Source organism: Bemisia tabaci, chromosome 8 (assembly GCF_918797505.1).
Source record: "Bemisia tabaci chromosome 8, PGI_BMITA_v3".
In the NCBI taxonomy this organism is placed as follows: domain Eukaryota; kingdom Metazoa; phylum Arthropoda; class Insecta; order Hemiptera; family Aleyrodidae; genus Bemisia; species Bemisia tabaci.
In genome coordinates, this window is record NC_092800.1 from 11,232,175 (window position 1) to 11,249,602 (window position 17,428).

Sequence of the window (17,428 nt, forward strand, 5' to 3'; positions counted from 1 at the left end):
GACCGATCGGCGATCGTTTCACGCGACTCGGGATCAGTCACTTGTGAGTTTTAAACGGCTTTTTGTGTAGAATATGTGCACTTTGTGTACCTGGAGGCTCCTAAGCACACAAAAACGACCGATCGGCGGATCGTTTCACGCGACTCGGGATCAGTCACTTGTGAGTTTTAAACGGCTTTTTGTGTAGAATATGTGCACTTTGTGTACCTGGAGGCTCCTAAGCACACAAAACGACCGATCGGCGGATCGTTTCACGCGGCTCGGGATCAGTCACTTGTGAGTTTTAAACGGCTTTTTGTGTGGAATATGTGCACTTTGTGTACTGGAGGCTCCTAAGCACACAAAAACGACCGATCGGCCGATCGTTTCACGCGACTCGGGATCAGTCACTTGTGACTTTTAAACGCTTTTTTGTGCGGAAAATGTGCAATTTAAAGCATCCGAACAATATTCTATATGTGTATCAGAATTTTAGCATGTTATACGTTGACAATTATTATCAACGAACGGAAAATTCGTTCAATTCAATTTTCACTTGACCTTTTTGCATTTTTTTCACGCTAGTTTAACCCTTTATTGCATAGCGTTGCATGAAAGCAACAAATGGTTTTCAGCTTTATTTCTATGCTGGAGTATTAAATTGAATTAAAGCAAGAAATGCTTTTTTGGGAGCATTATCAGTCTGATCTCCTAACTTTAAAAGAAACTACAAAGATCGATTCCAACTGACTCTATTGTCGAAAAAATACTGTACAAAGTAGATTTTCTGTCCAAAATCAACGATTAGCCCATGCAACAAAGGGTTAAACATTTCCAAAATTTGGCAACCGGAGGGGAAAGGAAATAGAATCACTATGAAGAATGTGAATGACCTTGTAAGAACTAAGCGCGCGGGAGACAAGACTACGAGTTTAAGTACTTGGATACCCAGTAAACAGTGACAGGCGTAGAAGCGTGTACGCAGGCGCGCTTTCAAACGGTGATAAGTTTTTACATAGCTGCCGAGTAACAATGGTATACGCCACTTTGTATTGTGAAGCAGGGACTACATTAAAATGCTATAGAATAAAGCATACGTTACACCGAAATAGGAATCTGTAAAATACAACTGAACTGAAGTTGAAACACTGCAAATATTGAGCAATGGGGCTTTCTACGGGAAGGAGGTTTTAGGAGGAAATACTATGAAGTTGTTTAATACTTGTCAACACTTGTTTACTTTCACTTCGGATCATACTCTAAGTCACTTTTTTCAGTCAGAGCATCCAAAAGGACTTGGTTGATCCAAAGCTTAACAATTTTTTTTGTAAATCGACCGGATTGTAGGGAACTCTGAGGCATTGGACTATTTCTGCCAAACGGAACTATGTGCATCAAGACATGAGCCCTGAGACCCGTAAGAACATATGCATAACAGGGCTCACGTCATAATGCACATAGTTTTGTTAGACAGAAATACGTCCATTTGGGGATGAAGAAAGTGTCTTGCTGAACTGGACGTATTTCTGCCAAACGGAAATATGTGCATTCTGACGTGAGCCCTGTTACGCATGCATTCTTATGGGTCTCAGAGCTCATGTCTTAATGCACGTAGTTCCGTATGACAGAAATGACTCCAACTAATGCATTTCCACTTTTCTCGATGTCATCTAGATTACAAGATTGCGATTTGCGAGTGGCTAGCCCATTTGACTGTCACCAATGTGATCCAAGTTAGATCCTGGCGGCTCGCTTCTGATTTTTGACGAGGTTGCTTTTCAACTGAATGGTTTGGTTGACATGTCGAGGGCTAATAGTCAAATCAGGAATTTTGGCAAAGGCCGAGGCAGATAGTCAAATATTTTCACTCAGATCGAAATTTTGATTTTTTACCCGAATTTTAGTCAAAATAATTCGTTGTTCCTGTAAGAAAGAATTCTCTGTAAAAATATGTAGCACAAAATAGTATTTTAAACGATTTTAAGATCCTGAATGCACATTTATCATGAAATTGTCAGCACGTCATAAAATATAGAATTTTTAATATTTTAACATTTAAATGTACCAAAGGCATGTAAAAAGGAAGGAATTAGGAGAACTCGCGGATTTGAAGAGTTATTCTTCCGAAAATATTGAAAACCCGTGAATCCCTCGCCGTAAATTCACAGAATTCCGTATACTGTCAAAATTTGACTACCGGCCTAGGCATTTGATAAAATGCCTAATTTGACTAATTGCCCTCGACAGATATACTCTGGAAAAAAAGCACAATGGATCGAGAGTCCAGACTCTTAAAAGCATCGACAAGAAAAAATACTCTTGATTCAATCGGATTTTTGATTAAATCAAGAACCAAGCCTCTTAATTTGAGCGGACTTCATTTTGATTTAAGCTAGATTCTGATTGATCAAGAGTATTTTTTCTTGTCAATGTTTTCAAGAGTCTGGACTCTAGATCCTATGTGTTTTTTCCCCAGTTTTTAGCAAAGAAAAAAAAAGAAAAAAGAAAAAAAAAAAAAAAAAAAATCTGACCCAAAAAGATTGACCACACGTTTAGATTACTTTGTGTTCTACTTCCCATTTAACACAAAATGTCGTTTACTTATTCGCACTGTGTATAACCGGCCCGTGTATATTCCCTGAACCGGCCCGAAGTGAACTTCCGGACGGCAACACAGCATCCGCAACTTCGCGACAGTGAAACTCGAGGTTTCTAGCGCGGATTCGAAGCCCGGGAAGAGTTAAAAACTGGAAATGCGGCGGACGGAGCCGGCGAAGTGCATTAGAAAATTGTGGAAGAGGCGGTGGATGCGGCTTGCAACCGACAATCGACGAGGCGGACGCGGCAGACAAGCAACCGCTCGGCGCGCCTCCAGACGGAGAACTTTCAGCCGGCGCGAGCGTCTCGTGGCCTTGAACTTTGCTCAGGAAACCCGCCGCCCCGCGATTCAGGATCCCTCGTCGCGCCAGTACTTGCATATAAAACCTATGTAGCGAGAGTACGGATATGTACTACATTTTGCACCCAAGTGGCAAAGTAGCTGTTGTTTCTGGTTCGTTTTAGGAACAACGTATGTTTTATCGATTTTCTTAGGAGGAAAGGTATTTCACTGGGAAAAAAAAAAAACACACACACATTGGATCTAGAGTCCAGACTCTTAAAAACATCGACAAGAAAAAATACTCTTGATTCAATCGGATTTAAGCTTAAATGGACGTATTTCTGTCAAACGGAAGTAAGCGCCAGATTGAGTTCCTTTTGAAGATTTTAGAATCCCGGATAGCGCGTTCTGTCAAATGGATCTAAGCGCCACGGAAAAGCATTGCGAGTATAGGAGGAGCGAGAATCGCGCTCCGCAACACCCGCCAATCCAAGCCCCCTTCTCCTTTCCTCCCCCCCCCCCCCATGGCGCTTAGGTCCGTTTGATATAAATACGTCCAAATCAAGAAACAAGCCTCTTAATTTGAGCGGATTTCCTTTTGATTTAAGCTTAAATCTGATTGAATCAAGAGTCTTTTTTCTTGTCAATTTTTTTAAGAGTCCGGACTCTAGATCCAATGTGTTTTTTCCCCGTGTTCTATGATTGAGCCATAAAAACCAGTTCTTTATCAATTAAAAATTCATTCGAATATACCTAAGTGTCGGTTGCGTTTAACACGTGCAGAATCCCATGTTTTTGCGAACAGTGCAACTGACTGTTTGCTCGGAGACTTTAACGCATGTGTAGAAAATGTAGAATTTCTACACAAAACATTCATTCGAATATACCCAAGTGTCGGTTGCGTTTAACACGTGCAGAATCCCATGTTTTTGCGAACAGTGCAACTGACTGTTTGCTCGGAGACTTTGACGCATCTGTAGAAAATGTAGAATTTCTACACAAAACATTCATTCGAATATACCCAAGTGTCGGTTGCGTTTAACACGTGCAGAATCCCATGTTTTTGCGAACAGTGCAACTGACTGTTTGCTCGGAGACTTTAACGCATGTGTAGAAAATGTAGAATTTCTACACAAAACATTCATTCGAATATACCCAAGTGTCGGTTGCGTTTAACACGTGCAGAATCCCATGTTTTTGCGAACAGTGCAACTGACTGTTTGCTCGGAGACTTTAACGCATGTGTAGAAAATGTAGAATTTCTACACAAAACATTCATTCGAATATACCCAAGTGTCGGTTGCGTTTAACACGTGCAGAATCCCATGTTTTTGCGAACAGTGCAACTGACTGTTTGCTTGGAGACTTTAACGCATGTGTAGAAAAGGTAGAAATTGTGTGAGATATTACTCTACTACTGTTGCTCGTCAGAGCTAAGTTTGAGTGAGCTAACTTTGTCGCGAAATTAAGCTGAAAACGAACGCGTTGGAACCAATGATCAAGATTTTAGACTTCGAAATTTGGTTTGGCTGGACACCTATAGAAGTGCAGAGATATTACCGCTTTTTTCTAGGAAACCCTACGGAAAATCACACAAAGAATTGGGAAAGGGAGGCGCCTCCCTCCAAACCACAGGAACTTCTAATATCGTGCGGCTTTAGCAACCAAATTTTTGCTCTTGAACTTCGAATTATGTCTTTCATATTATGGCGTCTACAGGTACTGAAACTTATAAAACTTAAAGAAAAAAAACATTGAAAATCCGATAAACATTCGAAACCCTGCATTCGTCAAATATCTTACGGGTGAATTTCGCTATTAATCGACACACGAGAACAACATATTTGAAGTTTAGCAATAAATATCTTACTAAATTCCGAGTTAAATTACGTATAATCTCTTTCATAAGATGCCCATATTGCAATCGCAGAATTCCAAGTCCTATACTGGTAAACCATGCTGCGTTTAATACCATTCAGAAGTATGGCTCGATTGCTAAGCGGATTACGAAAGGAAATGGAAAAAATAATAGACGAATTAGCGGCTGATCCTAATCCTAATATCGTAAAACGAGGCCCAGTTTTCCCGTTCCGCACAAACGAGACACGTCCAAGTCGAACGGACCGGAATAAAGGGAACGTGACGGCTCCGTGCTTCGTATCCACGCACGTAATTACGTCACGGCAGTTACGGGGGAACGGAATAAAATGCCACAACCCAAGCAACAGGTTCTATAGTTTCGTGTCCATGACAATTCGGATCGCCGCGCAGAAGCATCCCTCTTCCCTCCACCCCCTAATGTTGCGTCATGGATGGAGAGTAGAACTGGGTCAAAAGAAGCTCGCACTTTTATGAGGACGAAGATTTGCGGCGATAAAATTTTACGATTGTTGTCGGAAGTGATCTTCTTTTTTTTGGGTCCTCTTTAGACTCTTTTGTATTTATCATTTGTAATGGTGAAGACGCAATACACTGGAAAAAAAAACAAAACACATTGGATCTAGAGTCCAGACTCTTAAAAACATCGACAAGAAAAATACTCTGATTCAATCGGATTTCCTGAATCAAGAACCAAGCCTTAATTGAGCGGATTTCCTTTGATTTAAGCTTAAATCTGATTGAATCAAGAGTATTTTTTCTTGTCGATGTTTTTAAGAGTCGGGACTCTAGATCCTATGTGTTTTTTTTTTCAGTGTATTTTGTCACCTGTAGGAAGTTTAATTTCATAAATTTTAAACTTTCATAAAAAATTATCTGGAAATTTTGTTTGATATTCTGCTTTTGAAGTAAAAATTCAGTCAAAATGAATTTTTCTCACTAGTTCAATGCAGCCGTTGGCAAACTTGTGATGAGCGTTCCGGTTTTTCGAGGAACGTGTTTTCCATGCTGTTTTAAACATTTTGACCCAATTAATAGATTAGTGTCTTTTCGGCGCACAGTGAAAAGACCCGTTGAAAGAGGTTGGACCAAAATGTTTGACAAAAAATGCAGATATCGATGTTCATATCACATTTACATTCTAAATTTTAAGGGTGCTCTTCAGAGAGAATTAACAATATAACTAATGGAAACACTTTAAACTGCTCCACTTTGCATTGACAAAGATATAAAGCATTCTAAGTTTTTACACAAATCTACCTTTTTCATTCACGTGTTCCACTGTGTGGCGTAGAGAAGTGAACATCCTCTTTTAAGAATCCGTGTTTTTTGAAATTATTCTGGTCAATAGTTAAACTTTTAAAACTTTAAGAAAGACGTAGTTTAGGACTGCATACGCATAATTTTACTCGAAACCTCTAAAATGTTTCTCTCCAACCATTAGACCTTCAAACCTTCCGGAAGATTTTGAGGTTGTATATTGTCAATACTCATTAGCCAATCGATGTTCAGAAATCTCCTTACTGGTAACACAGCGTCCACGGTTCTCCGTAAAATGTTACATCATTCAGACAAATATAGTTTACAGCGATCTGTTTGCAAATCCTTCGCTTTAGGCTTACTCTGATTAGTGAGAGTATATCCACAAATCACAGGGACCCTTTATTTCTCGAAAGAGGATATTTTTTAAGAAACGGTGAAAGTAGGCAAACTTTTCCTCAGCTTCGTCGTAAATTGTCCGCATGTGAACTTGTCAATGTATGCATTTCCGAACGGTCGGCCGCTATTGCACTGGGTGTCCCAAAGTATCTGTCCCCAGTTATGGACCTTCGTATAAAGAGCTTTGACCAATTAGATATATTACGGCAATCCTGCATAAAGATAGATTCTTTGAAACGTCCAATAAACCGATCTTATCTGAGAATTAAGGTGAAAAAATTGCAAAGTTGCAACGCGATCACCTCTACTATATTTTGTTTGTAGATGAATTGGGAAGATTTAACGGGAGTCAGCCTAACCTGCAGCAGACGTTTGCTAATTTTTGCTGGTGTTTTATCTTTCAAACTGGAAACTATGCGTCACTTAAACTTGAAATGCCAGAGGAATAAATTCATCATAATCTAGGTGAATTCTCAAAAAGTTTGAAAGCGTTTAGTACTTCAATGCACAGCGGGCAGATTATTAAACTTGATAGACCAAGGGATCGACAAAGAAGACAAACCGATAATGAAGCGATCCCATTGGTGGAAGCGAGAGCTTGCAATTGACAAAGCAGGTACGTAATGGACTAACTAAGGGTAACCCACGAGAGACCCTGTAGCCACTCCATCATTTCCCCCCATATCAACCACCCGTTTCAACCATTAGGATCGCTCCACACTCCCTATGCCTTCATTATGTATATTGTCTATCAATTTCTATGATCAGCTCGCTGGTACAAACAGAATACCTGTCCAGTAAAAGATTTCTATTTTTTAAGGAAAATTTGGTTATTTGAATCGTCTTGCAAACCGGCAGATAACTCAAAGTCTTCGGTTTAAGATCGCGCTCGTCTAATAAGATATTTTTACTTCTTACAGAACTTTCGGATTTTGAGTCATAGGATGAATTCTCTAATTGAAGAACCTGTTGATGTGCTGCATATGAACCCAGTGCTGCCATTTCATTTTACCAAAGATTCAGGAGTATCTGGAATTATTTCCAATTCCTCCCAGTTCCGAGATAAATTCCGATTTCTTTAGAAGCTCCGCAGAAAAACTTTAAAATACACCCGGATGTAGCTCCGAAGATCGTAAAATTTGATACAAATAACTATCAAGTTTGATCATGTAATTGGTCAAACTGATGAAAACCCCCAAAATTCAGAGAAAATGCAGAAAAATTTCGAAAATAGCTAAAAATTCCGTGAAAAAGTTTAGTTGATTGCTAAGTTATTCCGGGAAATGGCCGCTTTTCATGAACCTAAGTTTTTCTCCAGACGTAAGGATTGATAATTTTGAGCCCCTAAAAGAGTAGTTTCCTCCTGTAGTCTTGAATCTAGTGTGAGGAGTCTCCGTAAGTCTCCAAATTGAATCTTCAGTGCGTTTTCTATTTTGGCTTTTAGACCTCAATCCGAGACACCTCGACGATTCATCCCGAGCGTCCGTGAACTTTCGGGTCTCCCTGTGAGATTGTCTGTGCCGAAGTGTCTCCGAGAGAAAAGCAGCTGATTGCAAATTGAAAACGCTCGGAGATGCAGTGTTTTGTCAACAGAGAACGGACGCGTGTTTGTTCCCGCTGCGGCATGGCACTCGGCGCCTGCGCGGTGGCCAGTGCTGAGTTATCGTCAATGTTGCCAGTGAAATCCCGATATAAAAAATTTCAATTTGCACCTAAACTTAACAGTTTGAACAAGGGAGTTGGCGGAGGTTAGAAGTGAGTCTGAGTTTGAAAAAATCCTCAGTCAGCACCCACACTAATTTCGACTGTCTAAGACGTCAGCATAGTAGCTGGCTCTACTGTTGTGTCACCAAAAAAAGCTCCAGCCACTGAATTCTCAAAATTTAGTTTAATTACAGTACCTTTTAGTATTTGAATTGTGCCAACTTAAATTGGAACGACTAACTTTTCTTGACCTCCGCCAATGCTATCTCGAAAATGTAACAAATTTTTACCATAATGAAATATTCAATCGATGTTTTGCGGGACCGAAATTTTGCTACTCACGCTGTTTTGCACCTAATTCCTCAATTAGGAACTGCAATTTCTGGCTTAGTTTAGAAACAACGTAAAATACCAATAGTTTCCCTATGCATATGTCGCAGGCAACTAGCAATCGTCGGTAGTTTGCAAGCGTTTACATTGTATTCGATGCGAATCAGCTCAATGAAGGCCTGGGTTAAAGCCTTCAAATGCATGATCTCGTCTTGGAGCGCCTTCATTTTGTGTAATACTCAACGCTTTGTTACGGTGTTAGTTTAGTTGCGTAACCCAACTGAACCCAACTAGGATCATGGCTTCCACCATACGCTCTCGTCAGTTTACCGGTTACAACCATTCTTCTATGTAGGGACAATGTCCCCTCTCATTAAAGGCAAAATAATCAGTACTCTAATCTTGTTCCTATATTTCTGAAATCTAATCTTTTCTATTTATTCACTTATGGCTTTTAAATTGCCGGTGATTGCTAATGGAGATGTTGCATGTGTGAGGAATTTGCGATTTGACTGTCGATTCTTATGTAAAAGTTCGCGAGAAACACGATGGTCCCACTGGTTTTCTCTGAAGTCAACTCCCAAGCTCAAAAAAAGCTCTCAAGATGAGGCCAAAATGGAAGGGATATCCCACGCTATCCTGAGAGTCCACCTCTACATCAAGACAAACTCTCCATGCAAAGATAGGAAGCAAATACATTAGCAGTGATGCCGTGTTTTCAGTTTTGGAGTCCCCAAATGAAGTGGCAGCCCTATCAATGTATTTGCTCCCTATCTTTGCATGGAGAGTTTATCTTGATGTAGAGGTGGACTCTCAGGATAGCGCAGGATATCCCCTCCATTTTGGCCTCATCCATAGAGCTTTTGTTGAGCTTGGGAGTTGATTTCAGAGAAAACCAATGGCACCACCGTGTTTCTCGCGAACTTTTACATAAGAACCAACAGTCAAATCGCAAATTCCTCACACATGCAACATCTCCATTGCCTGCGACACATATACATGTTTTTATAGATGATCCGGAAATTGTAGTTCCGAATCGCAAAATGTAGTCCAATTATTTCAAAGCATTCGATGTGAGAGGAGGCACGTCGTGCAGTATTCTTTTCACGTCCAGGAGCAAGTGTAAGTCGCGTGTTGAACATGACCTGTAACGAGAATCCGATGCATGATTTTGGATGCGGTTCAATTTCATGCACTGGACTCATAGTGCATGATATACGTTCACTCATTAATTAATCTGTAAATCACCAATTACTCCTATCGTAATGGGGCTTATTTTGGCGACCGCACTGCACTTGTGAATTCAGTTGGTATGTGGCACCACGTTGCGTCGTGAGCATGGACTCATAACGGACTTAAATCAGTAAGCATGTACCCACTTGCGCATTTTTATATGTACATTAGAACACTCGTATCGCGTTATTGATAAATGAAATTTTGAAAATCTGTTTTTCTCTAATTGTTTAAAATTGTACAGGTACCGGAAGAAAATGAGCAGGGGTACTTTTCAGAACACCCAATTTGAATGGTGTGTAAAAATAACAAAAGTTCGAATCAACTCGATAACAATGTATGATAATATTTTTTCTCATCGCGCAAATATACTTTCTTCAGGATAAGGATAATGGGAGAATAGGTGCTGTAGAGTGGGATGAAATGAATAGGGAATAATCAATCACATCAGAAGTAAGCACAGTTTTTATCGCTACCGTTTTAATTTTATCTTTATCAAATTCAGTTATGATCAGAAAGAACGAAATTGTATTGAATTATCTCCTCACAAAATGGTTTCGCACCTCAAGCATGTGGGTTTGTATTCACTTTTTCTCAATCATTTGAATATACGGGAAAGATTTCAGACGTACCAGTTTGGCAAATATTTTTAAGAACCTCCTCCTCTAAAATGAATATTTTGAAGCTCAACAGTCTTACAAAATGTTTTTAAATCTTTTCTTTTCTTCTTATTTTTCTATTTTCTAGGCCATAGGCCCTTACCGTCTAGTCATTACCGCATCGGGTACGTTAAAAAGTGATAGAATTTATACAAATTTGATAAAATTGTGTTTTTGTCCTGACTAGGGTGTCTACAAGTCCGAAATTTCTAGAAAGTCCGGAAATAGTACTGATTTTTCAAGGGCGGTCCGGAAGCACTGAAAAATTGCGGACTTTCCTCAAGAGGTGCAGCATTTTTGTCATTATCTTGTCATTTTTGTCGTAATTTGAGCGAGAAATGAAAACTTTTGAAATTTTTCGAATTTCGACTGACGGAGGTACTGAAAAAGTACTGAATTTTTCTGTTGAGGAGGCACCGAATATTTCGGGAATTTACTGGAAACAGTACTAAAAATTACTGTACTGTAACGGTTTTTGGTCAGCCTGTTTTAGTAGACATCCTGCTGAAAAATATTCGTCAAAAATTAAAACATTGAAACACACCAATTCATCTGATGGGAATGAGAGCTGAGTTCTAAGGTAAAAATAATCACTCGGTAATGGTTTAGTAGAAAGTATTGCGTATCGAAAACTGATCCTTCGTGTAACGACCTACTAACGCAACACCGCTGAAAAAATCGGACTTCCTTAAGCCGCAACCATCACGACATCCAGCCTACACGAATACTACGACAGAGTACGTTCGAAAGTATTCCGCTGTTTGTAATCATGTTTGATCCTCTTAAATAGCTCTTTCAAAATCGTGATTTCCTCTGTGTGTTGCTCTATGTTTCGGTATTGAAGAACGGTATGTTAGAAAGTATTTTTAGAGAGTGATAATGGCTTGAGCTCTGTATGAAACAGAAATGGAGCGCATACGGGAAGGATGAAAAAGACACATGAACCAACTCCGATTCAGCGGTACGACTCAGTGTGTTACTTTTGAAGTGAAATGCCAGAAATCTAGCAGAAAACAAGCCAAATCCCGGATTAGGTTCAAAATAGCGCGCCAGTTGGTCATTGCAACACGACTTAATCTACGATATAAAATATCACAGAAATTATAATACAAATACACTGGAAAAAAACCACATTGGACCTAGAGTCCAGACTCTTGAAAACATTGACAAGAAAAAATACTCTTGATTCAATCGGATTTTTGCTTGAATCAAAACGAAATCCGCTTAAATTATGAGGCTTGGTTCTTGATTTAAGCTATAGATTCTGATTGAATCAAGAATACTTTTTCATGTCGATGTTTTTAAGAGTCTGGACTCCAGATCCAATGTGTATTTTTTTTTTCCAGTGTATACGAAAATACAATAGAATGCCATTGACTGGCTAAGCTATCAAATAAGAAAAAAGGAAGATGATGATCGAGCTACAAGCCAAAAAACTAAAAATGGTTGCTGAAAAGCGCAACAGCCTAGTGAATTAGTTCGAAAGAAAAACCGCTCTTCTTGCGGATTTGGTCGAAAAATTCAGCTAAATCTACTCGCAAAAATCCGCCTTAAATCACATCTCTTCACTCTCCAAAACATTGGAACGAAATGGGAACTTAACCACTGGAGCGTCCTCAGTAGAAGTTCACAGCCTCCTTAATGGACCCTAAAAGGCGACGCCTAATTAGGGCACTAGGCGGGCCGGAGGCTGGAGAAGATCGGAAGGAGGAAACGGGACAAACGAGGATAGAGAGACAACGAGACCCAGGTTTCTGCACTTTACATAATTGATCCGCGTTCGCGTTTGGTCACAGCGACTAGGTGAGCAATTTAAGCGCCGCCTGGTGGCTGAAACTGTAATTAGACTTTTCGCCGCTTATAGTGTCGTGTCATCGTGGGAACCGTGAGAGCCGCACTGCCTTGTCCTGAGAAAAAAAAAAACGCCGTATGGACAACGTGACGTCGCCAAATTAGTCACTGATAAGAAACGAATTTTCTGGAATTTTTCAAAATTTTCCCCTGAGAATTTTTGTAGTGTTTTTTTGCAATTTAAACAAGTATTCCAGAAGATTTCCAAAGAATAAAGACGGCTAGGCGTACTAGTTGATAGACACAATGGAGAATTCGAGAGTGTCTGAAATTTGATGAATTGCGCATTTAAGTGGAAACTACTAAGTGAACTGAACACGAGGGAACCCTCGCTTCATAAATTGAACAATTATAGGAAGAGATATGACCAAATGATCTTATGTGCCAAGGTACATGTGTTCAAATGAAAAATGCTGCCAGTTGACGTCACTAAAATCTGTTTTTATAGTTTTTCCTATTACATTAAAAACTGCGAAATTAGCTCTTTAAGTACTTTTAGATAGATGAAGCGGTAAAAAATTTGGTTGCGGATTTTCAATTTCAAAAATGCCAAATTCGAGAACTTCGTAGCAGATGCATGCGTGTGATGATGATTGTTTGATTTGTGAGTTTTTATTCCCGTCAATAGAGCGTTTGAATGCGGCAAAAAATAGTTACTTATGTCAGCCAGGAGAGAGAATTTTAAGGTTCCTTTTAGTGGGTTTAAGCAACACTCCCTAACTTCATGAGGTCAAGCGATATTTGTCTTAATTGTTCAAAATTTTAGTGACTTTTTAAGAACTTGTCACCCTGTTCCAGGAAAAACATTTGCAATTTTACTCTAAGACGATTACATACTTATTCGAGTAAAATTTGGCAACATTCGAAAGTTCATACGGCAGTTCTCCTGAGGAAGGCGGTGCGGATAATCACGGAACTGCATCGTTGGAACGGCCTCCGTAATGTTTTCAAGCATTACCGTAAGGAGCTCCTCTTCGGACGAAACGAGGGGAAAATGCTCCTTAACTAATTTCGGCTTTGTTTACGTCCATTAGCGGTCTGACATATCGCCCGAAAGGACGCTCGTGAAAACTTTCACGAGGGGATGAGTCAGGTGAAAGAACATCATCGAAAGCTCACCGAAAATAAGATATTAGGATCATGATTGTGTTCACACGCAAATTAGGCGCGGACCAAAAAATAGCGTGATGAATAATTTTTGATCGAACTCCGGCCGAAGTGATGTATATTATAAAAGGCACGCTAAAAATCTAGCTTTCAATAAAAAAGGAAGGACAAGCGGGAAGCTCTATACTGCCGTGCTAAGGAAGAACGCCGTATAAACCTTCAGGCGTTGTCACATTTGCTCTGGTAAAACTCAAATTTCCTAGTGAATTTATGAATATTTATCTTCCAATTTTTCGGAGAAATTTTTTCGCAATTTTACCTAAAGTTCCTGAAATTTTCAAGAAAAAACATTCATAACGTTCCTCAAGAATGACTATTTTACCGGAGGAAATTTGGCAACTCTCGAATGTTCATACGGCGTTTTTCCTTAGCACGGCAGTATAGGCGCATTTGAAATTCACCGTTGGTGGTAGGAAATCCAAACTTTTTATTTCATTGGGGTTTAATTGGCACGCCAAAGTCTTCGGTATAAGAAACGGAGCGTTCCGAACCTTCATCCACGCTTGGAGCTCGGTCTAACTTTGTAATAAATGTATCCGATAAGTTTCAAGATATTAAAAATTGAAAGTTGAAGTATCACAGGAATTAATACAAAATTAAAAGTGAGGAAATGTAAGAAATCTCTTTTCTTCATTCAACCTCATTAAAATCATAAGTAAGTAATAAAAAGTATTGGAATGTTCCAATTTTCTTTTTTTTCTCCTTCTTCGGTGTTTCTTAAGTCGACAAAAGTTGGAAACTTTTTATTGTAACTTTTCTTTTTTAGGCGTCAGCTCTTTCACACACCCATTTTTTGGCGCTTAACCTCGCATCCATGAAGTGTTCCTATGATGATGATTTGTATATTTTTTTCTGCAAAGGAGATTTAAAGTTTGTATTTTTCTCTTCGTTGAGACGTTAAAAAAAGTTTCAACTTTCTTACTCGTGGCGTTTAGGACATAGAAAATTGATGACTCGTTGTCTAGCCTTGATTCATCAGGGGACCATAAGTATTCGAGAAAATCGGAAAATTCGAGGGTATAGTTGATAGTAATCGGAAAATACTTGTTTTTCGGCTGCGAGGTCCCCTCCCCCTCCAAAACATGGTATTCCAGTTGAAAAAAATTAAATATTTTGTCTCTTCTTTCATTTTGGAACTCCAAAGAAGAATTCCTATTTCGCCCAAGAAAAACCAGAGGAGCCTCTAGGTTTTGTCCAGGAAAATTTACCTTGGAACTTAACTTTTGGACACCATGGTTTTGATGTGTTCTCTCTTTGCTATCGCGGTAAAATTGGAAACGACACCCACTTTTATTTGTTAATGACAAGAAATAAATCAACATAAGCCCTATGAAGCACGGAAAAACGAAATTGTTAAATTTATTTCAAAAAGATTTCCTCTCAAATCAAGGATAAACCCGCTTAGATCTAGCAGATTTCTGATTGATGTAAATGACTATTTTTTTTGATGTGCGCATTTCTTCAGGTTGATTCAAGAGCAATTCATTCTTGGCGGCAAATTCAACAGTATTACCGTTCTAATCAAATCAACTTTTTTTTCCAGTGAGGAAAACCCAACCACATAAAACCAAGTCGATGGCTAAGAAACAATACCGCCTATCTGCAAACCGACAATTTTGTAGGACAAAAAGAAAAATTCACCAATTTTGTAATTTTAAGGCTAGATATTAAATTTTTCCATACATTACAACGTCATCGCAGCACTCCCCTACGGAATTTTAAAAAAATTAAAATATTCAGCTTGCGTACTGTGTACCGTATAAAGCGGCAAAGTCGCCAACCAATTTTTGCCAAAATTGTCAGCTAAGCGGTTTCGTTCCTTGGCCCTCGATGTTAATTCCGGAATTTAGCAAATAACTCACCCCATGCTATTAAAAAGCAGATCGATCCAAGTAGCTCCACGCACACTCACAAACGTTAACACACGCCAAAAAAATCAGTAATCCGCAGAAAAACCGCCGAAATCGCGGCACTACAACCACCACAACCACCAACACTACCACACACGCGGGACGAGAAACGAACCCACTTCGACAAATTTCGAAAAGCCCGCGAAAGCGTCGCGACGAATGCGAAAACGGAACGGTGCAACCAGCGACGACGACAATGCACAACTGACAAGACACCACTGACCGAGTGATAAGCGGCCGGTCGGTCGTTCGGTCGTCCGCCCCTGGCGGGGGGGGGGGGGGGGGTTGTGAGTCCCGAAGGGGGGAGGGGCTCTCTTCTTCCTCGTCCTTTGTTCGGATTCTGGGGATAAACTCGGCTAGCGCTCTTACTTTCAGGTTGCCATTATGCAATAGGAGCGCCAACGCGGGTGCAGCGCGTCGCGCCGCGACGCCGGGACCCGTGACCTTTCGGCGCCGCGACGCTGCGTGCCATCGTCGGTCCAGATCCATGTGATTGGGCTAGAATTTTGGATTTGGCCTGGGACCTAATTTCTTGGATTCTGCGGCCCGTTCGGGCCGTTTTGGCTGTTGCCCCAACACTGCTAAAAACGATCATGTTGGTACAATGTCTAGGGTGTCTAGTGTCTACCCTCAGTGTTAACCAGACAAATGAGGAAATTCAATGTCGTCAGGAAAAATTAGGAAAAGCAGTCGTGGATCGGAAAATTCTGCGTGAAATTTCAATGAGAAAACATGTGCTGTGTTGCTCAAATTCTTAACCTGTTTATAGTGGTCTAATATGTCCTGGGACCTAATTTCTTTGATTCTGCGGCCCGTTCGGGCCGTTTTGGCTGTGCCTTTGTTCCGACTCTGCCAAAAACGATCATGTTGGTACAATGTCTATAGGGCGTTTAATGTCTACCTTCAGTGTTAACCAGAAGAATTAGGAAATTCAATGTCGGCAGGAAAACTCAGGAAAAGCTTTCGTACATCAGAAAATTCTGCGTGAAATTTCAATGTGAAAACATGTACTGTGTTGCTTAAATTCTTAACCTGCTTAGATGTCAATGACAATTTTGCAAGTAAGTAACTCTGTTTTTCCTGCATTTCAATCCCTTTAAATAATCGTTTTTAGGCAGTGTCACTAAGAATCGATTGTTTTAAGTACATTTAAACGGAGGAAATCCAGTGTCGCTAACTTTCAAGAATCGGTGTTAGGGGTCCATTAGAAAACCTCGGAGACTTTAACGCCAGGGTATGAAAAAGAGCGTGCATTTTTAACTTAGAAGGAAAGAAAGGGACGGGTGAGACAGATTGCCTGTGAAGTTACATTTTTTCGTGAACCGGCGCAAAAGAAGTACTCTGTCTTGCCGAGGAAAAACGTCGTATGAATATCTACATGTTGCCAAATTTCCTCCGACAAACTGTTCAATTCTGAGAGAAATCTGAATATTTCGTCTTAAAATGTTTAGATACTTTAGACTAAAATGCGATTAGTTAGTCCACTAGTTTTCTAGGTAATTCAAATTTTACCAAAGTAAATTTGGCAACTTTGAGAAGATCATACGCCAATCTGTCTAATGCACAGCAGTATCGTACCCATGTAGGAAAATAGAGAGGAGCTATCCTCGTATGATTTGGGTACCTTAAAGTTTCTTTTGAGTCAATTCTTAATATACTCTGTAAATAGTTCTATTTGGATCATGTCTAGCAGAAAGGAATCAAGCCACATCAGCCATCGCCAAGTTTAACTGGACAATTTAATTTCCTACAATAAAACACTCATATAGATTTCTCTGAAAATTTCGTACTATGCAGAAAATTCACTAAAATTTGCACAAAAATCCGCAGGCCCATTCTAATGTTAAATATTAAAGTCCCCAATTAACTTAGGCAATCGCTAATGTAGCTTGCGTCCTTTTTACCGCGTCCTTTTACTTTGCGGTATATTCGGCGAAAATACGTCATAATGTCGCTCACTGCGTCGATTGTGACGTCATGATCGTTTAAAACGTTTTATCGGCAACGCGGGAGACCGGTAATAAGCATTGTCGGGACGGGACGATGGTCCCCGGACGGGACGATGGTGGTGGTTTTACGACGTCGATAAATTGACGTTGCGCTAAGACAATCGAGCTTGTATCGAAGCCGCATGACAATATCTGACCCAGTTCCGGGCTTCGGGGGTCGGCGAACCA

General features: G+C 40.0%; 1 protein-coding gene across 1 annotated transcript in view; it reads right to left on the minus strand.

The window, feature by feature from the left end:
- LOC109033497 (glucose dehydrogenase [FAD, quinone]) overlaps positions 1 to 15,487 on the minus strand; it is an 85,431-nt gene extending 69,944 nt beyond the window's left edge. Inside the window, exon 1 of the mRNA XM_072303524.1 lies at positions 15,204 to 15,487. The gene's annotated coding sequence lies outside the window, so the exon portion shown is untranslated. The remainder of the gene's footprint in view (positions 1 to 15,203) is intronic.
- Between the last annotated feature and the right edge of the window lie 1,941 nt (positions 15,488 to 17,428).